The following is a 27442-nucleotide window of genomic DNA, read 5'->3' on the forward strand; positions in this document are numbered from 1 at the left end:
GTGGTATTATGGAGCACTGTATGGTGGTAATATTGAGCACTGTATGGTGGTATTATGGAGCACTGTTTGGTGGTATTATGGAGCATTGTATGGTGATATTATTGAGCACTGTATGGTGGTATTATTGAGCAGTGTATGGTGGTATTATGGATCACTATATGGTGGTATTATGGAGCACTGTATGGTGGTAATATTGAGCACTGTATGGTAGTATTATGGAGCACTGTATGGTGGTAATATTGAGCACTGTATGGTGGTATTATGGAGCACTGTATGGTGATATTATGGAGCACTGTATGGTGATATTATGAGCACTGTTTGGTGGTGTTATGGAGCATTGTATGGTGGTATTATGGATCACTATTTGGTATTATGGAGCATAGTATGGTAGTATTATCAGTGTATGGTGGTGTTATTAATCACTGTATAGTGGTATTATAGAGCACTGTATAGTGGTATTATAGAGCATTGTATAGTGGTATTATAGAGCATTGTATGGTGGTATTATAAAGCATTGTATGGTGGTATTATTGAGCAGTGTATGGTGGTATTATCAGTGTATGGTGGTATTATGGAGCACTGTATGGTGGTATTATGGAGCATTGTATGGTGATATTATTGAGCAGTGTATGGTGGTATTATTGAGCAGTGTATGGTGGTATTATCAGTGTATGGTGGTATTATGGAGCACTGTATGGTGGTATTATGGAGCATTGTATGGTGATATTATTGAGCAGTGTATGGTGGTATTATGGAGCACTGTATGGTTGTATTATTGAGGAGTCTATGGTGGTATTATGGAGCATAGTATGGTGGTATTATTGACCAGTCTATGGTGGTATTATGGAGCACTGTATGGTGGTATTATAGAGCATTGGATGGTGATATGGTGATATTATTGAGCACTGTATGGTGGTATTATGGAGCATAGTATGGTAGTATTATCAGTGTATGGTGGTGTTATTAATCACTGTATAGTGGTATTATGGAGCACTGTATGGCAGTATTATGGAGCATTGTATGGTGATATTATTGAGCAGTGTATGGTGGTGTTATTGAGCAGTGTATGGTGGTATTATCAGTGTATGGTGGTATTATGGAGCACTGTATGGCGGTATTATCATTGACTAACCTATTAAATAGTAAGATGTATGGTAACTGGGTAGTGTCAAGGAAAGCTGGGTGACAACCCATGTGGCTTATGTATAGCAGCCATACTGGTTGTCACCCAGCTTTCTCTGAAACAGATATAACTGAGTAACCGCTGGACAGAATTTTAACTGGACCGACTAATAATATCACTTAATGGTATAAAAGCAAATATAATACCGTATATATGCATAGTGTAATTACATGAAAGATGTATTTGGCTACCCCTATATGGGCCCTGGAGCCAGTGGGGGCCCGAATGGTTCCTCTGCCCCATATGAGGTCAGTACAATAAATGGCCACCCTGTTATGTATTTGTCATTGGGGTCAGTTACCCCTCTGGATGGATGAAGGCGCTGTGTGCACAGTGACCGCTATGCTTTTCCCTGCCATACCCTGCACGCAGACACGTTACCAGAGGCTCGGCCGAGGTGACAAGTCACTCACTGGTGACAATTAGCTCCTTGTTAATTTGTAAATGAACAGCCCTGAAACGCGAGGCCCACACCGACGGCGACTCTCGCAGGAGCCGCGCCGTATAACAGAGAGACCTAAGTGTGGAGGAGCATTAATAGCACCGATATAAACCGCTCGGGTACAGCGCATCTCGCAGGACCACCGCCATATATATCAGAAATAACATCTATTTGTTCAAATCAAGTTGAACAGATTTTTAAGAATTTTTGGTGGTTATATTATATTTTTCATGTCACTATCTATATTTAAAAAAATCCTAAAATCCTGCAATTTTTGCACTGGCCACTAAGCCTAACGATAGGAGCCACTTCCTGGTCTGTACAGATTACTTCTCAGCAGTCTTCTCATTATCATCACAGGCACTCATTACAATGACAGATAACACATAGGTATAGATAACACATGATCCACCATTCGCAGTAGGTGATATCACAGCTTATCTATTCCCCCTCCCTGCACAATGACCTCTGCAGAGGTCACAGGGCATGCCCACAACACTCCTCCACAGAAGGCAATGAGTCCCCTCCAGACTGTTGTATCCATGTGGAGGGCACCGATTACAATGGCAGATAATATATATACATATAACTGTATCATGCAAGGAGCCGCCATGGTTTAATACAACAGAGCCTTACTCCATGTGCCACCATATGGTACTCCGTATGGCGCTGCATTGCCTGATGGATATGGAGGCCCTACAGAAGCCTATGGCCTATAGTTGGCAGGGCCCTGTAATATGGCGGGATATCCAAGAGCATTAACCCCTGAAAGTAAAGGAAACAAATCACCAGTCCTTAAAGGGATTTCAAGGATTCGCAAACAGGTTCTGATTGCTTTCCCTATTCACTTGAATGGAAATGAGCTGCAATGACGGACTGAGCCTATGCACAGGAGGGGCGCTGTTTCTGAAAAGAAAGCAGGCCTGTTTTTGTAATTGAGGACAATCATTTTAAAGAGAATAAATACTAACGGTTTAGTTTATAAGGCTGAAAAAGACATCTGTCCATCCAGTTCGGCCTGTCATCCTGCAAGTTGATCCAGAGGAAGGCAAAAAACCCCTGTGAGGTAGAAGCCAATTTTCCCCAATTTAGGCGAATAAAAAAATCCTTCCTGCCTCCAATCAGGCATCGGAATAACTCCCTGGATCAGCGACCCCTCTCTAGTCGCTATAGCCTGTAATATTATTACACTCCAGAAATACATCCAGGCCCCTCTTGAATTCCGTTATTGTACTCGCCATCACCACCTCCTCAGGCAGAGAGTTCCATAGTCTCACTGCTCTTACTGTAAAGAATCCTCTTCTATGTTTGTGTACAAACCTCCTTTCCTCCAGACGCTGAGGATGTCCCCTCGTCACAGTCACCGTCCTGGGGATAAATAGATGATGGGAGAGATCTCTGTCCTGACCCCTGATATATTTATACATAGTAATTAGATCTCCCCTCAGTCGTCTTTTTTTATAAAGTGAATAATCCTAATGTTGATAATCTTTCAGGGTACTGTAGTCCCCCCATTCCAGTTATTACTTTAGTTGCCCTCCTCTGGACCCTCTCCAGCTCTGCTATGTCTGCCTTGTTCACAGGAGCCCAGAACTGTACACAGTACTCCATGTGTGGTCTGACTAGCGATGTGTAAAGTGGTAGGACTATGTTCTCATCACGGGCATCTATGCCCCTTTTGATGCAACCCATTATCTTATTGTTAGAGTTAGTGACTTTTAAAAATACCTTTATTAGTGATCATGTGGGTATAGGTATGTATATACCAACAGAGTGTGCTACAATTTCAAAAGAATTTATATATAAATATTTCTTATGACCGGGGAGTAGTGACCCCTACACAATACATTTACTAGTGATACAATACATCAGTAGGCTTAGGCAGTTCGAGGATCAAGTCAACAAAAATAAAAATAATAAATAATAATGAGACAGGGTCTGAGGAAAGGGCAGGGCAGACACAATGCTTACCCTACAGGGCCCTCAAAAGCTGCTCAGCCCAGGGTGACCTGATGGTGGGGGTTCCCTGTCCCCGAACCTAAGACTAAACAAATCCCTAGGTTGACCCTAGCCAGGGAAAGATATAAGATAAACAATAACCGTAATAACGATGAATCGGGAATGGAGGGTGGTTCAGTATGAATAGGGTCACCACCTGCCCCTTCCGAAAATTAGAAATAGAAATGAAAATAACAATTAAGTTATACAAACAGTATACGAGTGAAAGGGGGTCCAGATAATACGGAGATCACCATTCCACTCATCAGTACAATACGCACGTTTTAAAATATACACATCTTATTACATATACCACGACGCGTTTCACCTGTAAACAATCAGGCTCATCAGGAGGTAGGTAGGAAAACGGACAGAGTCCAACTAAGATGTAGATGTGGTCAATAGTATATAGATGGAAAAATGGATAGAGCGATACTTAGCTACCGATGTTCAGTAGGGAAGGCGTAGATAAGACATTACCAGAGGGCATGATAGTTACAGCCATAAGGGATATACCTAGAAGGATGTAAATATAAGGAGGACGCTTAGATAGGGATTCACCACAGCTCTAGGTAAAACAATTGCAAAAACATTTAGATAACCTAAAAGGACTTACATGGTAATGGTGCTTGGCAAGGTCTCCCCCAGTAGCCTATTTTGGGCCCAGGTACCGTGCCAATGGAATCGCAGCCCATTTATAGGGACCGGTTCTAGCTTCCGGACGCCGGAAGCGCACTTCCGGTCTCTTGGAACGCATGGTGGAACGCATTGAGGCTCTGTGTCTTACGTCACTTCCGGCGCCGTGGAACACATCGTGAGCCGCATATGGCTCGATGCCGGCGCCGGAGGACAGCTGGGGCCGGCAATCAATGCAGATTGAAGCAAAGGCAATTGCATGGATGGAAAGAGGCCAGTAAGATTTTTTATTCGGAGCTGTCAATATTAATATCCAAAGCGAAAAATATGCCAAAGGTTAACAGATAAAACCTGAAGGCATAAAGGACCCTCAATATTAGCCCCCCTAAAGAAAAAAATGTATCACAAAACGAACATGATATAATATTGACAGATATGGATCACCAAGGTGGAGGGTACCTTGAATACCTCGGTTTTCCGTAAACCCACGGCAACCAACAGTATCCTCCACTGGGAGAGCCACCATCCTACTGCGGTCAAAAAGGGGATCCCAAGGGGACAATACCTGCGGGTCCGTAGGAATTGTTCCTCGGGGGGTAACTTCTATCAAGAGTCAGGAAAACTCAGGAAGAGGTTGAGAGAAAGAGGTTATCTTGATTCTTAGGGACTCCTTTCAGTTCGCAGAGTCAAAGAAAAGAGAAGAACTTCTAATACCAAGAACAAGAGACATGGATGATAACTTGATACGTCTCATCTCCACTTTTGACTCTGGGAACAGGGAGGTGGTTTCGATACTGAGAAGACACTGGGCAATTTTAACTATGGACCCCGACCTCACACAGGCAATTGGGAATTATCCTCAGGTAACTTACCGTAAAGGAAGAAGCCTACGAGACCGGCTAGTCCATAGTCATTATGATGGCCCAAAGAGGGAGGGCACTTGGTTAGACCGTAGGCCACTCGGTGTTTTCAAATGCGGTTCCTGCAAGGCTTGCAATTTCATCAACTCATCCAAATCAATAATTTGTTCGGTGACTCAGCGACCATTCTTGATTCGTGACTTCGCCAACTGTAAAACCAAAGGCGTAGTCTATATTTGCCAGTGTAGTTGCCCTCTGGACTACATTGGCAAGACTAAGAGGGAATTACGGAGAAGAATCTGTGAACACCTAAACGATATTAAAAAATCTAAAGATACTCCAGTGGCCAATCACTTTAATAGTTGCCACCAAGGTGATATAAGGTTGGCTCGCTTTTCGGTTTTGGAGGTGGTCCCCTTTCCTGAGAGGAGGGGTGACTGGGACAGAAGGATTCTCCAAAAAGAGTCCTCCTGGATTTATCGTTTCCAATCCCAGTCCCCCCTTGGTCTCAATGAAAGATTAAATTTTGCATGCTTTATTTAAATATCTTCCTTGTCTGTGGCAATTTTGACTTTCCTGAGTAATTTTTTACTGAATTATTGGTATGTGACCCAGGGCTTCTGTGCCTATCAGTGCGAAAAGCACCATATGATTAACGGGTTATAAAATTAATTGATTCCCCATATCTTTAAATACTACCTGGCACCTCTTAATTCTAATTAAACTACCATAGAGGCAGGTCTGTATGTATTCTGCATCATGATCCATATCTGTCAATATTATATCATGTTCGTTTTGTGATACATTTTTTTCTTTAGGGGGGCTGATATTGAGGGTCCTTTATGCCTTCAGGTTTTATCTGTTAACCTTTGGCATATTTTTCGCTTTGGATATTAATATTGACAGCTCCGAATAAAAAATCTTACTGGCCTCTTTCCATCCATGCAATTGCCTTTGCTTCAATCTGCATTGATTGCCGGCCCCAGCTGTCCTCCGGCGCCGGCATCGAGCCATATGCGGCTCACGATGTGTTCCACGGCGCCGGAAGTGACGTAAGACACAGAGCCTCAATGCGTTCCACCATGCGTTCCAAGAGACCGGAAGTGCGCTTCCGGCGTCCGGAAGCTAGAACCGGTCCCTATAAATGGGCTGCGATTCCATTGGCACTGTACCTGGGCCCAAAATAGGCTACTGGGGGAGACCTTGCCAAGCACCATTACCATGTAAGTCCTTTTAGGTTATCTAAATGTTTTTGCAATTGTTTTACCTAGAGCTGTGGTGAATCCCTATCTAAGCGTCCTCCTTATATTTACATCCTTCTAGGTATATCCCTTATGGCTGTAACTATCATGCCCTCTGGTAATGTCTTATCTACGCCTTCCCTACTGAACATCGGTAGCTAAGTATCGCTCTATCCATTTTTCCATCTATATACTATTGACCACATCTACATCTTAGTTGGACTCTGTCCGTTTTCCTACCTACCTCCTGATGAGCCTGATTGTTTACAGGTGAAACGCGTCGTGGTGTATGTAATAAGATGTGTATATTTTAAAACGTGCGTATTGTACTGATGAGTGGAATGGTGATCTCCGTATTATCTGGACCCCCTTTCACTCGTATACTGTTTGTATAACTTAATTGTTATTTTCATTTCTATTTCTAATTTTCGGAAGGGGCAGGTGGTGACCCTATTCATACTGAACCACCCTCCATTCCCGATTCATCGTTATTACGGTTATTGTTTATCTTATATCTTTCCCTGGCTAGGGTCAACCTAGGGATTTGTTTAGTCTTAGGTTCGGGGACAGGGAACCCCCACCATCAGGTCACCCTGGGCTGAGCAGCTTTTGAGGGCCCTGTAGGGTAAGCATTGTGTCTGCCCTGCCCTTTCCTCAGACCCTGTCTCATTATTATTTATTATTTTTATTTTTGTTGACTTGATCCTCGAACTGCCTAAGCCTACTGATGTATTGTATCACTAGTAAATGTATTGTGTAGGGGTCACTACTCCCCGGTCATAAGAAATATTTATATATAAATTATTTTGAAATTGTAGCACACTCTGTTGGTATATACATACCTATACCCACATGATCACTAATAAAGGTATTTTTAAAAGTCACTAACTCTAAAAGTAAACTATATAAACCCCATGTGATAATAAAATCTAATAAAAATCTAATTACTAGGCAACTGCCATTATCTTATTGGCCTTGGCAGCAGCTGCCTGACACTAGTTTTTACAGCTTAGTTTGCTGTTTATTAAAATTCCTAGGTCCTTTTCCATGTTAGTGTACTGTCCTCTGTAGTATATATCGCTGTTGTATATATACAATATACTGTCCTCTGTATATTTATATATATTTATTTATTTATATGCAGTACACTGTCCTCTGTAGTATCTCTAGTATATATACAGTATACTGTCCTCTGTAGTATATATACAGTATACTGTCCTCTGTAGTATATATACATTATACTGTCCTCTGTAGAAAATATATGCAGTATACTATACTCTGTAGTTTATATATAAAGTATACTGTCCTCTGTAGTATCTCTGTAGTATATATACAGTATACCGTCCTCTGTAGTATATATATATACAGTATACTGTCCTCTGTATTATATATATATATCTACAGTATACCATCCTCTGTAGTATATATATATATATATACAGTATACTGTCCTCTTTAGTATATATATAGTATACCGTCCTCTGTATTATAAATATACAGTATACTGTCCTCTGTAGTATATATACAGTATACTGTCCTCTGTAGTATATATATATACAGTATACCATCCTATGTATTATATATATACAGTATACTGTCCTCTGTAGTATATATACAGTACAGACCAAAAATTTGGACGCACCTTCTCATTCAAAGAGTTTTCTTTATTTTCATGACTATGAAAATTGTAGATTCACACTGAAGGCATCAAAACTATGAATTAACACATGTGGAATTATATACATAACAAAAAAGTGTGAAACAACTGAAAATATGTCATATTCTAGGTTCTTCAAAGTAGCCACCTTTTGCTTTGATTACTGCTTTGCACACTCTTGGCATTCTCTTGATGAGCTTCAAGAGGTAGTCACCTGAAATGGTCTTCCAACAGTCTTGAAGGAGTTGCCAGAGATGCTTAGCACTTGGTGGCCCTTTTGCCTTCACTCTGCGGTCCAGCTCACCCCAAACCATCTCGATTGGGTTCAGGTCCGGTGACTGTGGAGGCCAGGTCATCTGGCGCAGCACCCCATCACTCTCCTTCATGGTCAAATAGCCCTTACTTTCAAAGTTTTCCCAATTTTTCGGACTGACTGACCTTCATTTCTTAAAGTAATGATGGCCACTCGTTTTTCTTTACTTAGCTGCTTTTTTCTTGCCATAATACAAGTTCTAGCAGTCTATTCAGTAGGACTATCAGCTGTGTATCCACCTGACTTCTCCACAACGCAACTGATGGTCCCAACCCCATTTATAAGGCAAGAAATCCCACTTATTAAACCTGACAGGGCACACCTGTGAAGTGAAAACCATTTCAGGTGACTACCTCTTGAAGCTCATCAAGAGAATGCCAAGAGTGTGCAAAGCAGTAATCAAAGCAAAAGGTGGCTACTTTGAAGAACCTAGAATATGACATATTTTCAGTTGTTTCACACTTTTTTGTTATGTATATAATTCCACATGTGTTAATTCATAGTTTTGATGCCTTCAGTGTGAATCTACAATTTTCATAGTCATGAAAATAAAGAAAACTCTTTGAATGAGAAGGTGTGTCCAAACTTTTGGTCTGTACTGTATATATATATATATATATATATATATACAGTATACCATCCTCTGTAGTATATATACACAGTATACTGTCCTCTGTAGTATATATACACAGTAAACTGTCCTCTGTAGTATATATACACAGTAAACTGTCCTCTATAGTATATATACACAGTAAACTGTCCTCTGTAGTATATACACAGTAAACTGTCCTCTGTAGTATATATTCACAGTATACTGTCCTCTGTAGTATATACACAGTATACTGTCCTCTGTAGTATATATGTAAAACCCCAGATTGTGTTACTACACGCCTCCACCCCGCTACTATCTTCTAAGAGCTTTATAATGTCATCTGATGCAATTTATATTATGTCCTCCACAAATGTGCATATAAACCTATGTTAAATTCAATTGTTCCTGTAATACTGCCTGGTTACTAGTAGGTGGCAGCAACACATTGGCAGAGACAGCTTTGTATATCTGAGCTGGAATGGTTTATTCCAGCTCAGCTCCCCCTCTGTGGAGAAGTGGGCTGTTCCCACATCCTGCAGCATTGCAGCATGAGTGGAGAAGGAAGTTAGAAAGGAGTGTAACCCACCCCCTGCTAGGGGTAGGGTGTGTGTGAGGAGTTCCCCTGCATAGGGAAGACAGTAACAACCTAGTCTCGGCTGAGACTTGGCAATATTCTCAGTCTGAGCACCTTTAGCTCAGCTGGATGAACAAAGCAGAAAACTACAGACAACCTCTAGAATTCCAGGAAGAAAGTATCCCCTGAGAATCCATCTGTGAGATAAGTCCAGTGCCTACGAGAAGCCTATTCCTCCTCAGCTAGTTTGTCCCCACACAGCAGAAGTTACATTTAATGCAGAAGTATTCATTCCTGCCAATCATTGCCAAAACCTGCTGGGACCAAGAGACCAAAGCTGTATACTGCTTGGATGAAAGTTACCTCAAGTAAAGAAACGTTTGAACTTCATCTAAAGGTCTGGACATCAATTATTCTGCCAAGTTCCTCTATTACTCCTACTATCACTACACTCAAATTTATTCCAAGTGAGCCAGAAGCCAGGAGTCCGGCCGTACCCAGGTAGGAGACACCGTGACACAACTACCACCAAACTACAGAGACATTAGAGGCCATTACACCACTCTGGCATTCCTAATCTGGGATGTGCATTATAACACCTTGGCAGGGCCCTGGGACAGTACCCTGCGCACGCTGCAATTGGCATCACAAACAAATACAGAATATTATCCACCCGTATGCTGGCCACTGCATTAAAGTGCGTCACAAACAGGATCAAATTGTGGGCCTAACAGGAACGAATTGTGTGTCTAACACTACAACAAGGCCTAAGAACTGTGTTAAAATCCCGAAAATTGACTTTATTACTTTTATTGCGGGACAAGAAAGCGCTGAATTGTGCGCGTCAGCACTCCAAGGGTTAATCAATTTTTTCCCTAGTGGCGCAATGTCTTCATGGCCTTCAAGGGCGCAAAAATGATGACTACGCCCCTCTAGAAGCTGGAAAACTAAACCCTGCCCGCCAAGAACTTTGCAATGCGAGCCAAGGGAGTGAAGACTCCTCCCCTCAGGCTCCGCCTTAATTTCCTGCATCCAGCCTGACTGAGGAGCAGAGGAAGATGGCGCTCCCAAAGTCAAAGTGGGACCAAATGACCGTAAAAGGAGAACCTGTCCACGAGACTCACCCACCGGAGATCCGGGTCTCCCAACTCGTGAAGAGAGCAGGCCCCAGCATCTTTGGATTACCCCCAGAGGCTGTGGATTCCTCATCTAATAGTGAGACAGCCGTTACTCCTGAAGACAAGATGGCCATCGCACTCAAGCCCGCTCCCACGGAAGCCATCGACAAGACTACGCAAGTCCCAGAGACATCAACTTTACCAATGACATTGCCACATACAGCGAACGACATCCCGGCCCAGAAGCAAGCCACGACCGCTGCAGAGTCGCCTTCAGCTTCCAAGAGCACCGCGATCGTGTCGCTTACCCAAGAGGACCCCGTGCACCAGCAGGAGGCACCGGAACCGGCCACCCGGTCGCGACATCAGGTAGTAGCCACCCCGCTCCCTGTGGCCCCGATCCAACCCCTAGCTGTCCCTGCACCGCGCCCGGTGGTACCTGACTCATCCACTAGGCCCAGAGATGCCCCGCTCCGCCCGCCGGCTGAAGTTTCCACTCCGCTGCCCAGAACAGACAGCCCCAAACCAAGTCACCTTGACCTCGAAGTGCCCCTCGAAATTACCTGTGTTGCCCAGAGCCACTGGGAATAAAAGACGGCAGTCGAAGAGTGGGTTAAGCAAGTCTTGGATGACCCCCGGCCCGGCGATCCTAAACTCGTCCGGCGCACCTGAACGGTGTTGGATTTCTCAAGGACAATTATACTGGAACAGAATTATTTGTGGGCTGCCGCTCCTTTAGGCGAACTTACCTGCCTCAGGCCCGCCACAATCTCTATGTCGTGAATCAAGTAGAATATACCCCCATGCGGTCTGTTCAGGATTTATTTGCGGCTGGAGTGACCCTTCTGGCCAAACCGTTAACCCCTGCTACTACCCCAGAGACCTGGCAAGAAGAACCAGGTTCTGCTGGAAGAGTCCAGTATTTAAAAGAGACCCTGGATGGCCAACTACGTTTCAGGGAACGAGTGCAACCTAACCAAGAGCCCTTATCCCTGACCTGCCTGCACCCCCAACACTACGGGTGGGTCAGATCAATAACTTTGTGCTAACTTTTAACCCCAGAGTGGAACCCTATGTTTTACCATGGAAGCTTCCACAGTCTCACCTGGTTAAACTTCCAGAACCCCTTCAGCCAGAGGTTTTCCCTACTTCTGCACCGGCAAGGGATTCCGGATTGCAGCACGTTACAACAGCATTCACCAGGCTGACTGCTCAGCCACTACCAAAAGACATCACTAGAGGGCAGTGGCGTACCACTACATCCGCAAAGCTAAGTTACCAAAGGCAGGAGCGCCCTCTAATGAGCTTCAGCAGCTCCAGCAGTGAGGAGGACCTGCAAGTCCTTTTCTAAATGCCTCCTTATCCTTAAGAGAAGAACTACTGGGAGCCACAGTGTGGACTGGTCCTGAAGACTGAGAGACTGTTGGCCAGTTTTGTTTCACTCCGTTGCCATTTGTCAGGACTCCCTCCATCTTCAACAACTGTTTACACCCTAGGTTAGGTATTGTTTTATCCCCTTTCTCAGGTTACTTGAGACCCTCATAGAACTATGGTTCTCACTTTTGCTGCTATTTTATGCGTTTTATATAACATTTTATATTGATCCTTAGATTACAAATATACCTCCTATTGGTTTACAATTAACTATATTGTTTCCCATGGATTAAAAGTGATATTTTTTTGTTTCCAGAGGATTCCAATCTTGAAGCACTTCAAGAAAAAGGACTTGTCATATTTGAGCGTATTATGATAGTATTGATTGCACTGATATTTGCATAATATATTTGCACTGTTTGTCCCAACATGTTTACAGGTTATGCAACGTTACAAGCCAGCACCTAAAGAAAGGACTCAAATGTGTACCTGAGCTCTTTGTGATCTCTATTGGGATATTTTTGCACTTAAAGGGAACTTGTCACCGGGATTTTGTGTATAGAGCTGAGGACATGGGTTGCTAGATGGCCGCTAGCACATCCGCAATACCCAGTCCCTAAAGCTCTGTGTGCTTTTATTGTGTAAAAAAACCAATTTGATACATATGCAAATTAACCTGAGATGAGTCCTGTATGTGAGATGAGTCAGGGACAGGACTCATCTCAGGTTAATTTGCATATGTATAAAGTTTTTTTTAGCACAATAAAAGCACACAGAGCTATGGGGACGGGGTATTGCGGATGTGCTAGCGACCATCTAGCAACCCATGTCCTCAGCTCTATACACTAAATCCTGGTGACAGGTTCCCTTTAAGTTTACAGGTTAAGCAACGTTCAAGCACTTATTTCCATTGTGTGTATTCTTTTCTAGGTGCCGCAATGTGAATTTATGCACTTTTTGTGAAATTGCATTTTCCTTTGCACTTAGCCAGATCAGTAGCACCTTTCTTTTGTGTCACTTTGCTTTATAGCTCTGTTCTCTTTATACAGACTGCCTCTTTGGACGCTTAATACTAATGGCCTACTACTGGTGTCATGTATCCTAGGTACCCAGGTAGGACAAGTGGTAAGTCCCAGGCAGGTCCAGAAACTACAACGGTAACCCCGCTGCTTCAGGTATGGCTAGGGGAATCATATAGCCCTCCTTCCTGTTTGTGATATGTGCCAGGATTGGTAATGGGACTACTACACCCCCATCCTGGTGTGTCTTCCAGGAGTTCCATGGGATTATTATACCCTCCTCCTGTGACTGCCAGAAGCGTTTGGAGAAGCTGATACCTCCCCCTTCTGTGCCTTTGCCTAAAGTATGGCACCTCCGCCTTAGAGCCATTTTGCAACCCTTAGTCACCATAGTGATCGTGCTATAAGCCTTAATTTTGACTTTGGTGCAGGGAAGGGAATACAGGATAAAGCCACCCTTCCATTTGGGGGCATTTCATTACACAATGGTGGGATTACAGAGTAAAGACACCCCTATGCTTCCTTTGGTGTTTACAGAGCTCAGAATACTTCAAAATCAGTCAGTAGGGATTGCTTAGTGCAGACCATTGGTTCACCGAGGTATACCGAGAGGGAAACTGTTAATAAGACACCCTACTCATGCGGGCAGGAACCTTAGGGTATCCGTTATATGTTTGTCTTTGTATGTCTTTATGTGTACTCCATGCAGCACTTTGTATTAAATTGGGTAACCCAGAGCTTAATCCTCTCATCCTAAGCACAAGTCGAGGGTGGCTTGACTCAAAGTAAGGGGGAATGTAACACCCCAGAGTTGTGTTACTACACGCCTCCACCCCGCTACTATCTTCTAAGAGCTTTATAATGTCATCTGATGTAATTTATATTATGTCCTCCACAAATGTGCATATAAACCTATTTTAAATGCAATTGTTCCTGTAATACTTCCTGGTTACAAGTAGGTGGCAGCAACATGTTGGCAGAGACAGTTTAGTTTATCTGAGTTGGAATGGTTTATTCCAGCTCAGCTCCCCCTCTGTGGAGAAGTGGGCTGTTCCCACATCCTGCAACATGGGTGGAGAAGGAAGTTAGAAAGGAGTGTAACCCACTCCCTGCTAGGGGTAGGGTGTGTGTGAGGAGTTCCCCTGCATAGGGAAAACAGCAAGGACCTAGTCTCGGCTGAGACTTGGCAATATTCCCAGTCTGAGCACCTTCAGCTCAGCTGGATGAACAAAGCAGAAAACTACAGACAACCTCTAGAATTCCAGGAAGAAAGTATCCCGAGAATCCATCTGTGAGATAAGTCCAGTGCCTACGAGAAGCCTATTCCTCCTCAGCTAGTCTGTCCCCACACAGCAGAAGTTACATTTAAAGCAGAAGTATTCATTCCTGCCAATCATTGCCAAAACCTGCTGGGACCAAGAGACCAAAGCTGTATACTGCTTGGATGAAAGTTACCTCAAGTAAAGAAATGTTTGAACTTTATCTAAAGGTCTGGACATCAATTATTCTGCCAAGTTCCTCTATTACTCCTACTATCACTACACTTAAATTTATTGCAAGTGTGCCAGGAGCCAGGAGTCCGGCCGTACCCAGGTAGGAGACACCGTGACACAACTACCACCAAACTACAGAGACATTATAGGCCATTTCACCACTCTAGCATTCCTAATCTAGGATGTGCGTTATAACACCTTGGAAGGGCCCTGCGCACGCTGCAATTGGCGTCACGGTATACACAGTATACCGTCCTCTGTAGTATATATACAGTATACTGTCCTCTGTAGTATATATATATATATATATATACTGTCCTCTGTAGTATATATATACACAGTATACTGTCCTCTGTAGTATATATATACACAGTATACTGTCCTCTGTAGTATATATATACACAGTATACCGTCCTCTGTAGTATATATATACACAGTATACCGTCCTCTGTAGTATATATACAGTATACTGTCCTCTGTAGTATATATATATATATATATACTGTCCTCTGTAGTATATATATACACAGTATACTGTCCTCTGTAGTATATATATACACAGTATACTGTCCTCTGTAGTATGCATATACAGTATACTGCCCTCTGTAGTATACTGTCCTCTGTAGTATATATACACAGTATACTGTCCTCTGTAGCAGGGTGGACACAGACAGCAGAGGGCCCCTGTGCCCCAACCCAAGCCAAATTCTCAACCTACCCTATTCTGTTCTAACATTACTTATATCAATACAAAACATACAGGGTACGGCTACTTTCACACCTGCGCACTACGCTCCGGCCACCTAATACGGCAGAAAATGCAAGGAATCGGCCGGACACAAACAGTTGCTGAGCTCACCGGTGCGTTCCTTCTTTTTAAGAATGTTCCAAACAGTTGTTTTGGCCGCGCCTAATGTTTTTGCCATCTCTCTGATGGGTTTGTTTTTTCAGCCTAATGATGGCTTCACTGATAGTGACAGCTCTTTGGGTCTCATCTTGAGAGTTGACAGAAACAGATTCCAAATGCAAATAGCAGACTGGAAATGAACTCTGGACCTTTTATCTGCTCATTGTAATTGGGATAATGAGGGAATAACACACACCTGGCCATGGAACAGCTGAGAAGCCAATTGTCCCATTACTTTTGGTCCCCTAATAAGTAGGAGGCACATATGCAAACTGTTGTAATTCCTACACCGTTCACCTGATTTGGATGTAAATCCCCTCAAATTAGAGCTGACAGTCTGCAGGTAAAGCACATCTTGTTTGTTTAATTTCAAATCCATTGTGGTGGTGTATAGAGCCAAAAATGTTAGAATTGTGTCCATGTCCCAATATTTATGGACCTGCCTGTTTATATATTATACTGCCCTATGTAGTGTGTGTATATATATATATATATATATATATATATACTGTCATTTGTAGTATATACAGTATACTGTCTTGTGTAGTAAATATATACGATATACTGTCCTCTGTAGTATCTCTGTATTATATATACAGTATACTGTCCTCTGTAGTATATTTACAGTATACTGTCCTCTGTAGTATATATACTATATACAGTATACTGTCCTCTGTAGTATATATATATAGTATACTGTCCTCTGTAGTATATATATACAGTATACTGTCCTCTCTAGTATATATATAGTATACTGTCCTCTGTAGTATATATACTATATACAGTATACTGTCCTCTGTAGTATATATATATAGTATACTGTCCTCTCTAGTATATATACAGTATACTGTCCTCTGAAGTAAATATATACGGTATACTGTCCTCTGTAGTATATATACAGTATACTGTCCTCTGTAGTATATATACAGTATATACAGCATACTGTCTTCTGTAGTATATATATACGGTATACTGTCCTCTGCAGTATCTCTGTAGTACGGTGACAGTGACCACTCCAATACTGACCCCTGGGGTACTCCACTAGTGACAGTGACCCAATCTGAGTATGTACCGTTAATAACCACCCTCTGTTTTCCATCATTGAGCCAGTTACTTACCCACATACAGACGTTTTCTCCCAGTCCGAGCATTCTCATTTTATATACTAACCTTTTATGCGGTACAGTGTCAAATGCTTTGGAGAAGTCCAGATATACCACATCCACCCTCACCTACTGTGCCCTTCTTCCATACCATGTAGATTGTAAGCCCTCACGGGCAGGGCCCTCTCTCCTTCTGTACCAGTGTTATGGAATGAATGGCGCTTTAAAGGGGTTGTCCGGGTTCAGAGCTGAACCCGGACATACTCTTATTTTCACCCAGGCAGCCCCCCTGAGGCTAGCATCGGAGCATCTCATGCTCCGATTCGCTCCCTTGCCCTGCGCTAAATCGCGCAGGGCAAGGTCTCTTTTGTTTTCAATAGCACACTGCCGGGCGGAAACTTCCGCCCAGCAGTATGTTCGGTGACATCACTGCTCCGATGCTCAAGTCAGGGGGCTGCTGGGGTGAAAGTGGAGGTATGTCCGGGTTCAGCTCTGAACCCGGACAACCCCTTAAATAATAAATAATAATAATCCATTAATTCGCCGCTGTCAAGTCTAGAACTTACCTCCTCATAGAAACTGATTAAATTAGTTTGACATGACCGATTCCTCATGAAGCCATGCTGATATGGCGTAATTTGCTTATTTTCATTGAGGTACTCCAAATAGTATCTCTTAGAAAACCTTCAAACAGTTTACCTACGACAGATGTTAAACTTATAACTTACTTATCCCTCTATGCAGAGAATTAGGGGACATGTATGTGATTGGTAGCGGACCCCGCCGACCATGACAAGTAATAGTCCCATACAGGGCCGGCCTTAGGTGTTCAGGCGCCCTGTGCGAGATAACCTTGTGGCGCCCCCCCCCCCCCCAAAAAAAAAAAAAAAACACTGCTTGTTGCTGGCATCATGGCATAGGCTGGCTGACTATCCAACCAAGTAGTTACCAGCCCTCACACCCCAAAGGCCGGTGTAATGTTATACTTCCCTAGTTCGTGAGATTTCCCTACCCTCGTCACTTCCGGTCGCACCGGACATGACGTGAGGAGGTGTGCAGCGCCGCGCAGGCGCACAACGACAGGTTAGGGAAATTTCACAGCAGAGTGCGCATGCGCCAGGAGCCTCGCCGGCGTTTAGGGTAGGGAAAAACTATGGGCCAATGCGCAGGCGCAGTGATCGGATGGATGTTCTCAGCTGAACACCGGCCGACACTGCGCATGCATCGGGAGCCTCACCAGCGGTTAGGGAAGGGAAAAATTACGTACGGGCCAGTGCTTTTTCCCTACCCTAACCGCTGGTGAGGCTCCCAGCGCATGCGCAGTGTCGGCCGGTGTCCAGCTGAGAAAATTTGTTTCCAATGTAGTATTAATAACTAAACAATTAAATAATAAACATATTGCATTGTCTACTTACCACCAGGACAATAAGATGATCTGGACTCTGGCTGCAGTCTGGCTCTGGGGACTCCATTGTCACTCTCTTCCCCCCCCCTTCCCTTGTCACTCTCATTATCCCCCCTCTCCCTTGTCACTCTCATTATTCCCCCCCCCCTCTCCCTTGTCACTCTCATTATTCCACCCGCCCTCCCTTGTCACGCTCATTATTCCCCCCCCCCATCACTCTCATTATTTCCCCCCCCCATCACTCTCATTATTTCCCCCCCCATCACTCTCATTATCCCCCCCCCCATCACTCTCATTATCCCCCCCCCCATCACTCTCATTATTCCCCCCCCATCACTCATTATTTCCCCCCCCCATCACTCTCATTATTTCCCCCCCCCATCACTCTCATTATTCCCCCCCCCATCACTCTCATTATCCCCCCCCCCATCACTCTCATTATTCCCCCCCCCATCACTCTCATTATCCCCCCCCCATCACTCTCATTATCCCCCCCCATCACTCTCATTATTCCCCCCCCATCACTCTCATTATTCCCCCCCCCCATCACTCTCATTATTTCCCCCCCCCCCATCACTCTCATTATTTCCCCCCCCCCATCACTCTCATTATTTCCCCCCCCCCCATCACTCTCATTATTTCCCCCCCCCATCACTCTCATTATTTCCCCCCCCCATCACTCTCATTATTTCCCCCCCCCATCACTCTCATTATTTCCCCCTCCCATCACTCTCATTATTTCCCCCCCCATCACTCTCATTATTTCCCCCCCCCATCACTCTCATTATTTCCCCCCCCCCATCACTCTCATTATTTCCCCCCCATCACTCTCATTATTTCCCCCCCCATCACTCTCATTATTCCCCCCCCCATCACTCTCATTATTTCCCCCCCATCACTCTCATTATTTCCCCCCCCCCCCATCACTCTCATTATTCCCCCCCCCCATCACTCTCATTATTTCCCCCCCCCCATCACTCTCATTATTTCCCCCCCCCCCATCACTCTCATTATTTCCCCCCCCCATCACTCTCATTATTTCCTCCCCCCTTTTCACTCTCTTTCTTTCCTCCCCCCTTCCCCCTTGTCACTCTCTTTCTTTCCTCCCCCCTTGTCACTCTCTTTCTACTCCCACCTCCACCTCTAGTGTAGCGTGGCCGAGCTCTGTTCGATCCGCGGTACAGGAGCATTTGTTTCCTGTACCCGGCCGGACTGACAGGAAGTGCACACTAAGTGAGCACTTCCTGTCAGTCCGGCCGGGTACAGGAAACAAAAGCTCCTGTACCGCGGACCTAACAGAGCTCGGCCACGCTACATTAACAGGCGCAGGATTCTTTAGAGCGGCAAGCGCTCAGCCTCAGCCACTCAGGCGGCGCAGAATGAGGGGCGCCGCCAGCCGCCCCCAACTTATATAAGCAACTTTTTTTTTTTTAAACCGCAACGGGCGCCGGGGGGGGGCCGCCCCGTGGGAAAACATAAGTGCCGCCTCGCCTGCCCATATTACATTGCGGGCTGTCGGCCGCCCGGCGCCCCTGTTGCTATGGCGCCCTGTGCGGCCGCACAGCCCGCACACCCCAAAGGCCGGCCCTGGTCCCATAGATTATGAATGGGGCGGCAGCGAGCATGCTCAACCTTTCCCCCGCTCCCTTAGACAGGGATAAGTCTTGGAACAACCCCTTTAAGTTCTCCTCTTCTATCAAGGTGTTTAGTAATTTCTTCTTCTAGAATCCTGAACGTCTGGTCCACCGATGAGTATACTACTGGATGAGGCTGGTCTTATGGAACATATACAGTACAGACCAAAAGTTTGGACACACCTTCTCATTCAAAGAGTTTTCTTTATTTTCATAACTATGAAAATTGTAGATTCACACCGAAGGCATCAAAACTATGAATTAACACATGCGGAATTATATACATAACAAAAAAGTGTGAAACAACTTAAAATAAGTCATATTCTAGGTTCTTCAAAGTAGCCACCTTTTGCTTTGATTACTGCTTTGCACACTCTTGGCATTCTCTTGATGAGCTTCAAGAGGTAGTCACCTAAAATGGTTTTCACTTCACAGGTGTGCCCTGTCAGGTTTAATAAGTGGGATTTCTTGCCTTATAAATGGGGTTGGGACCATCAGTTGCGTTGTGGAGAAGTCAGGTGGATACACAGCTGATAGTCCTACTGAATAGACTGTTAGAATTTGTATTATGGCAAGAAAAAAGCAGCTAAGTAAAGAAAAACGAGTGGCCATCATTACTTTAAGAAATAAAAGGTCAGTCAGTCCGAAAAATTGGGAAAACTTTGAAAGTGTCCCCAAGTGCAGTCACAAAAACCATTAAGCGCTACAAAGAAACTGGCTCACATGCGGACCGCCCCAGGAAAGGAAGACCAAGAGTCACCTCTGCTGCGGAGGATAAGTTCATCCGAGTCACCAGCCTCAGAAATCGCAGGTTAACAGCAGCTCAGATTAGAGACCAGGTCAATGCCACACAGAGTTCTAGCAGCAGACACATCTCTAGAACAACTGTTAAGAGGAGACTGTGTGAATCAGGCCTTCATGGTAGAATATCTGCTAGGAAACCACTGCTAAGGACAGGCAACAAGCAGAAGAGACTTGTTTGGGCTAAAGAACACAAGGAATGGACATTAGACCAGTGGAAATCTGTGCTTTGGTCTGATGAGTCCAAATCTGAGATCTTTGGTTCCAACCACCGTGTCTTTGTGCGACGCAGAAAAGGTGAACGGATGGACTCTACATGCCTGGTTCCCACCGTGAAGCATGGAGGAGGAGGTGTGATGGTGTGGGGGTGCATTGCTGGTGACACTGTTGGGGATTTATTCAAAATTGAAGGCATACTGAACCAGCATGGCTACCACAGCATCTTGCAGCGGCATGCTATTCCATCCGGTTTGCGTTTAGTTGGACCATCATTTATTTTTCAACAGGACAATGACCCCAAACACACCTCCAGGTTGTGTAAGGGCTATTTGACCATGAAGGAGAGTGGTGGGGTGCTGCGCCAGATGACCTGGCCTCCACAGTCACCGGACCTGAACCCAATCGAGATGGTTTGGGGTGAGCTGGACCGCAGAGTGAAGGCAAAAGGGCCGACAAGTGCTAAGCATCTCTGGGAACTCCTTCAAGACTGTTGGAAGACCATTTCAGGTGACTACCTGTTGAAGCTCATCAAGAGAATGCCAAGAGTGTGCAAAGCAGTAATCAAAGCAAAAGGTGGCTAATTTGAATAACCTAGAATATGACATATTTTCAGTTGTTTCACACTTTTTTGTTATGTATATAATTCCACATGTGTTAATTCATAGTTTTGATGCCTTCAGTGTGAATCTACAATTCTCATAGTCATGAAAATAAAGAAAACTCTTTGAATGAGAAGGTGTGTCCAAACTTTTGGTCTGTACTGGAGGTAGGTCTGTCATTCAGGAGACTGAGAAAGTTGGGAAACAACTTACTGGTCGTCACCCAGCTCTCCAGAAGGATACAAATACCAATCCACTAAAGAAATCCTCCCAGAAGAAAGCACTCCATAAGCCCCGTGTAGGTCCATTTTGCTGGACAATTGCTGGTAAAACAGGACGGTTGGGGAGATGTGGAATTACGGTGACATTTCCCATTACTAATATCGTGGTGCACTGTGCCAGTATGTCATGGCTTCCAGTGCACCACACTATCTAGCCACCTCGTGGTTGCCTTGTGGGCACAGCAGTTGTAATCATGAGGTCACCAGTGGAAGACGGCACTCACCTTTATTACCCCTTTAATGCAGGAACATAGGGGGTGCAGAGGCCACAGCTTCTACCAGTAGATATGACTGGTAGTAGCTGAAGGATGTGCAGTACCCCAGACTTGGGCTTAATGCAAATGTTTATTGTATATAGTTAGGTGTTGTTATTGGTATGTATTTTAATGTATTGGCTGTATGTTCCAGCTAGGGAAGGAATGGTTGGCAGTGGTTGGCAGGAACAGAGCTCCCCTCTTGGTAGGAGTGGACTGGTCCTTCTTCCTGCCAAGAGGGAGAGTTCCTGTCCAAAGAGAGAAGGGAGAGGAAGCGCATGTCAGAACTCCAAATCCAATGAACCAGATCCAGTTCTACTCTGAGACCAACACTTTGGAGAGATCACTCAAAATTCAAGAGCACAGCTTCCAGAAAGCATCAGTATGCCAAGACAGCAAAGTGATCAGCAAAATACAGCTTTGCAGACACTGCTGCAGGTGAGGGACTACAGCTCAGACACCCATCACCCAAACCACCTCCAGGCCAGACTAACATCATCACCTGTATCACAGTGGACACCTATATCCACAAGTGCCTGGAATTGCTATAAAACTGCCATTGAACCAGCCATCATATTTCCTTATCTGGTGCCAAAAAACTGCACTTTGTAGTTAATACTGAAGGAGGCTTTTATACATTTATATATTTACGTCTGTCCTGATTCTTCAAACCACATTTCCACTGAACCGATCCCCAGGGAGCAACGGCATGAGGTAGCACACCGTGACAAAACATCTCATCAGGCTGCTACCACTCCCATCCTCTACACCTCCTTAGGGGCTTACTGCAGATGGAACTGTGCATGTTCTATCATGGTCATCCAGTTCAGTAGGTAGACGTGTACACTACCATACAGGTTAAACTCCAGGGGGCGCCATTATAATGCTCACAACTTTGTATCAGGAAACAAATTACAAAAGTAACTAGTTTTTCATGAAGAATTATACGAAAAAAACCATTTAATAGTTCATTAACATAAGCAAGTATGAGAAACAATATCAATGGGTCCCATACAGTATACATAGAATATAGCTAAACCCAAAAAGTATTAAGCAAAGATTCTTAAAATCACCATTTTATTGGAATCATTTAAAAAATGTACCTATTAGGTCTCACCACTACTAGTTATCACAGCCCTAATCAGTAGGTAGGTACATAATGAAAAGTAAAAAATGAGAAAAGAAAAGACACAAACTATGGATAGTGTAAAAAAGAGGGGAGTGGGGAGAATAAGAAAGCTTCCCAGTAGGAAAATTCTCCCTACCAAGACCCTCAGCCCGGAGACAACCCCTGGTGGTGGAGCCTCTTCGTCCATGTACCTATCCTAATTTGCCCTGGTAGGCCCTAATCATTTCAGGTTATTACCTTTTACCCCGACACGTTTCCCCCAACTCGGGTTCCTCAAGGGGTCCATATGGGAAGGATAGAGGGGCCAGAATTACAATGCACAAAAAAGATAAATCCTTATAAAAGAAGAAGAAGAGACTGGCTATATTGATATACATTACTGGGGCCCAAGCGTGTCACATGTGATCCCCGGTGATACGGGTAAGGCATCTCCACCTAGAACAGAAAATTTAACTATGTCAAAAACAAATAAACAACATTTAATAGTGTTACAACCTTCTAAAATCTGGAAGGAGGGGGCACCCAAAAAAAACTAAAAAAACATTCCGATGAGACAAGTGAAAAGTTTGACATTATTGCACCATTACAATTACTTTTTTTTTAGCGTAAATACTTCAGTAAATGTCCCTTAATGTGTTTGGACCTCTGTGCCATAAAGTGGGTGTTTCTGGCATATTTTGGGGGCACTGCCATGTGGACTGGGCAGGGATTAAAATGTCCTAAGAATGGGGGATTCGAAGGTGTGGTCTGTGGCACCAAAATTAATCACTTTCATTGAAGGGTGATTATTAATTTAGACTTCATCAGAAGAAGTGTCCTTGTGGCCGATGGCGGTCCATCAGGGCTCGACGTTGATCCGCCAGCCTCTGGCTCCATGCCGCTTCACCCGGAGAGTCCTGTATCTCTCAGCAAAGCTGATGTGACTCTCCTTCTAATCAATGCGCAGTAATGTCTCATCAGCTTCTCTCTCTGAACCTGACTGAAGTCAAGGAGGCAGAAGCTCGGAGGTCCCTTAGTTCTAGAGATCGATAGAAGTCTCAGCTCGCTAATACCATAACAGAAGGTGCACACACCCTTCACAAGCGCAAAACCCCAGTGTGCATTCCATTTTCGTATGACTGCATGACCTTTCCGCAAAAAATTAGAACATGTCCTGTTATTATCCGCATTACGGACAAGGATAGGTCTGTTCTATTATATTCCATTCCGCCATATCTGTGTTTTGTGGATCCGTGATTTGCGGTACCGCAAAACATGGCACGCCAGTGTGCATGAGCCCTTCATTAAAAAAAAATGTCTGTTACACCGTTCACTATAGGCGATACTTTTATAGTTTAGTAGTACGGGCGTTTCGGGTTGCGGCAAAGCCTGTGGTCTTTATTTTTTATTGTTTGTTTTTATTTTTTAAATGGGGAACAGGAGGTGATTAGAATTTTCATATTTTTGTTTTTGTAAACAATTTCTTTTCTTTAGGGGACCTCTCATATAGACTGCAGTGATTTCAAGACCTGACAGCTGCCGCACATGCATGGCGGATGTCGGGAAACGGTTAAGTGGAAACAAAAAATGAGAACAGAAGAAGCTGTTCAACGCCGGGCTCTGTAGCTGTCGCGTGGTCTCCCTCTATGGTGATCTGGCCCCAGAAGCCAAGATTGGTAGAGAATTGCACATTTGTGGCATGAGAATGTATAGGTATAGGGACGTCACATTTCTCTTGTTATCTTGCCGTTTTGCACCAGTTGACTGCTAATGCCAAACCTACCCTAGGACATCACTGACCTTATGACGACATAGCAGCGGTGGCGGTGTTTCACACTTCTGCAGATGTATAGTTTTGGCCTCTGTCCTGTGTAGGTATGTAAATAGAAGCAGTCGCCCTCCTCTCAGATGAACTATAAGCGCTGCTCTCCCCTTGTCTCACAGCGAGTTAGGGATGTAGATGTCCCTCCTCTCAGTGTCACATCTCCAGGTCTCAGAAGACACCGTGTAGAAGAGAAGCTTATTAACAAGCTCTCACAAGACAGTTATTTTTGGAGGAGTCTCAGAGGGCCTGACCCTGAAGAGGGAAACTCATTTATTCCACAACTCCACTGTCCTGCCATTTCCTGCAGAGAAAGGGGAAAAGTGAAAACACATGTTCTGAGGCGAGGTTTAGGAAACCCCACACAAGACAGATGAGACCTCCTATCCCCGGTACATTAGTCAATGCCGGGATGGTTGCCAAACCAGGTGTTCCTGGCTGTGTCCAACTTTGCCAAAAACAATGCATATAGCAGCTGATGGCGCTGACAGAACCCCTCGCTCGTTTCCTGTGTCTTGGCATCTCAAGACCGCTTTCCCACAATTATCTACAATATTCTACAGATTTGATGTTTACCTGATTTGTGTGGACCAGGCAGTGGTGGACCTCAGTCCAATGATCAGCAACATGGATCATCTAAGTAGATTACCAGGTCTAGATCACCTAGTGCTGGTTATCTCTAATACCCAATGACCTCCTGAATCTAGATGATCAGGACAGGATCACACAGCGCTGGTTATAACTAATATCAAGTGATCTCCTGACTGTAGACGATCAGGACAGGATCACACAGCGTTGGTTATATCTAATATCCAGTGATCTCCTGACTGTAGACGATCAGGACAGGATCACACAGCTCTGGTTATATCTAATATCCAGAGATCTCCTGACTGTAGATGATCAGGACAGGATCACACAGCGCTAGTTATACCTAATATCCAGTGATCTCCTGACTGTAGATGATCAGGACAGGATCACACAGCGCTAGTTATACCTAATATCCAGTGATCTCCTGACTGTAGATGATCAGGACAGGATCACACAGTGCTGGTTATATCTAATATCCAGTGATCTCCTGACTGTAGACGATCAGGACAGGATCACACAGCTCTGGTTATATCTAATATCCAGAGATCTCCTGACTGTAGATGATTAGAACAGGATCACACAGCAAGCTGGGACTGGCCCACCGGGGAGGTGGGGGATTCCTCGTTGGGCCCCCAGCCTCCTGCGCCCCAGATAAGATGGTGGAGTAATTATTTCACTTTTCTCAGGAGAGATAATTATTGTAGCCACTAGGTGGCAGTATCGCACAGTGATGCAGCCTCCTACTGGTGTAAATTGTACAGGAAGCCCCACAGTATCTTCTATACTTCCCGGGCTGCTGGCAGTGAAGGAGGAGAGAACATGTCTGGCCATCCTCCTGCCCTCGCTGCTGTCAGAAAACTGTGGCTGCTGGAAAGAAGGGTTCCTCTGCGGTGCTGGGCTGATTTCTCAGGTGTGTGACAGTACTGAGCTGTAGGAGACTGTAAGGGGGAAATAGGGGATTTGTTTATAGCAGACTCAAATCTGTGTATGTGTGCTGCTCTCTGCAGAGTTCAGAGTGGCATTGGGGGGACTCTGCCCTAGATCCCCCCCCAATTATTCTGCTATAGGTGCACCCCCATTAGTGCCACAACTCCAGATGCCCCTCAATGCCTCCACTCTAAATGCACCCCTAATATTGCCTCTTCTCCAGTTGCCCCCCTAATACCTCAGCTCTAGGATCACCGCTATTAACCTGCCTCAGGTGACCCCAATGCCTCTGCTTTAGGTGCATCCCATTACTTCCCCAGCTCCAGATGCCCCCACTCTAAATGCACCGCTAATATTGTCTCCTCTCCAGTTACTCCTGCTCCAGGATCACCACTATTACCCTGCCTCAGGTGACCCTAATGTCTCTGCTTCAGTTATGACCCTCCGTTTGTGCCCTTTGCTCACATTGCTCCTCTAGGGCCTTTGCTTGGGCTTTGTTAAAGGTTGTGACCTGCAAAGGGGGTTGGACTTATGACTAAAAATTCTGCACAGTGCGTCACATTCTCCAGTACTGACACGTGGTTTACATGGCGGCAGTGATGATATTCCGTATTTACCGGCATCACTGCTGCCATGTAAAGAGATACTGGTGGTGGGGGATTTAAAGGGGTTGTCCAGGTTTTCAAGTTATCCTCTCCACACCATAGGGCATAACTATATGATTAGTGGGGTCCGATTCTGCGACCCCTTACTGATTCCAGGAACGGTCCTGTTCCCCCTTTTTGATGGTGTGGAAGGCCACACATACGCCCTGCTGCTCCATTTAGCCAGCGCTGTACTCCGCCATCTCCGGCGACCCCATAGAGAATGGATGGAGAGGCAGGGCATATGCTCAACCTGACACTCAGTCAAGAAGGGGGATCAGTGGTGGCTCCAGCGTTCAGACCCCCACAGATCACTTAGTTATCCCCGATCCTGTGGATAGAGGATAACTAGAAAAGTGGACACAGGCCCTTTAACAGGCGAGCATTTCTATTTTAGTTTGACACATATTTTGAGACAGATTTTTTATTTTTATTTAATTTAAAAAATTTTTACACCCAAAGGAAACCTTTGAAGATAGGGAACGTGAAAAGGTCCAACAGCTATGACACGACAGGTGATAAGTGTCTGATTGGTGGGGGTCTGACTGCTGGGACCCCCATGATCAAGGGAACGTGGTCTTAAAGGGGTTGTCTCTCTACACTAAGGGTTCGTTCACACAAAGTTTTTTTGCGTTCCATAAACAGGCCGT

The 27442-nt window shown here is 44.6% G+C and overlaps 1 long non-coding RNA gene across 1 annotated transcript in view; it reads right to left on the reverse strand.

The window, feature by feature from the left end:
- Nucleotides 1–24772, reverse strand: part of LOC122927250 — a 67019-nt gene extending 42247 nt beyond the window's left edge. The window contains exons 1-2 of the long non-coding RNA XR_006387774.1: nucleotides 24612–24772; nucleotides 23070–23267 (exon numbers count right to left, since the gene is read on the reverse strand). This is a non-coding gene — a long non-coding RNA (uncharacterized LOC122927250). The remainder of the gene's footprint in view (nucleotides 1–23069; nucleotides 23268–24611) is intronic.
- Between the last annotated feature and the right edge of the window lie 2670 nt (nucleotides 24773–27442).

The sequence above is a fragment of the Bufo gargarizans genome, chromosome 2 (assembly GCF_014858855.1).
Source record: "Bufo gargarizans isolate SCDJY-AF-19 chromosome 2, ASM1485885v1, whole genome shotgun sequence".
Classification (NCBI taxonomy): Eukaryota; Metazoa; Chordata; class Amphibia; order Anura; family Bufonidae; genus Bufo; species Bufo gargarizans.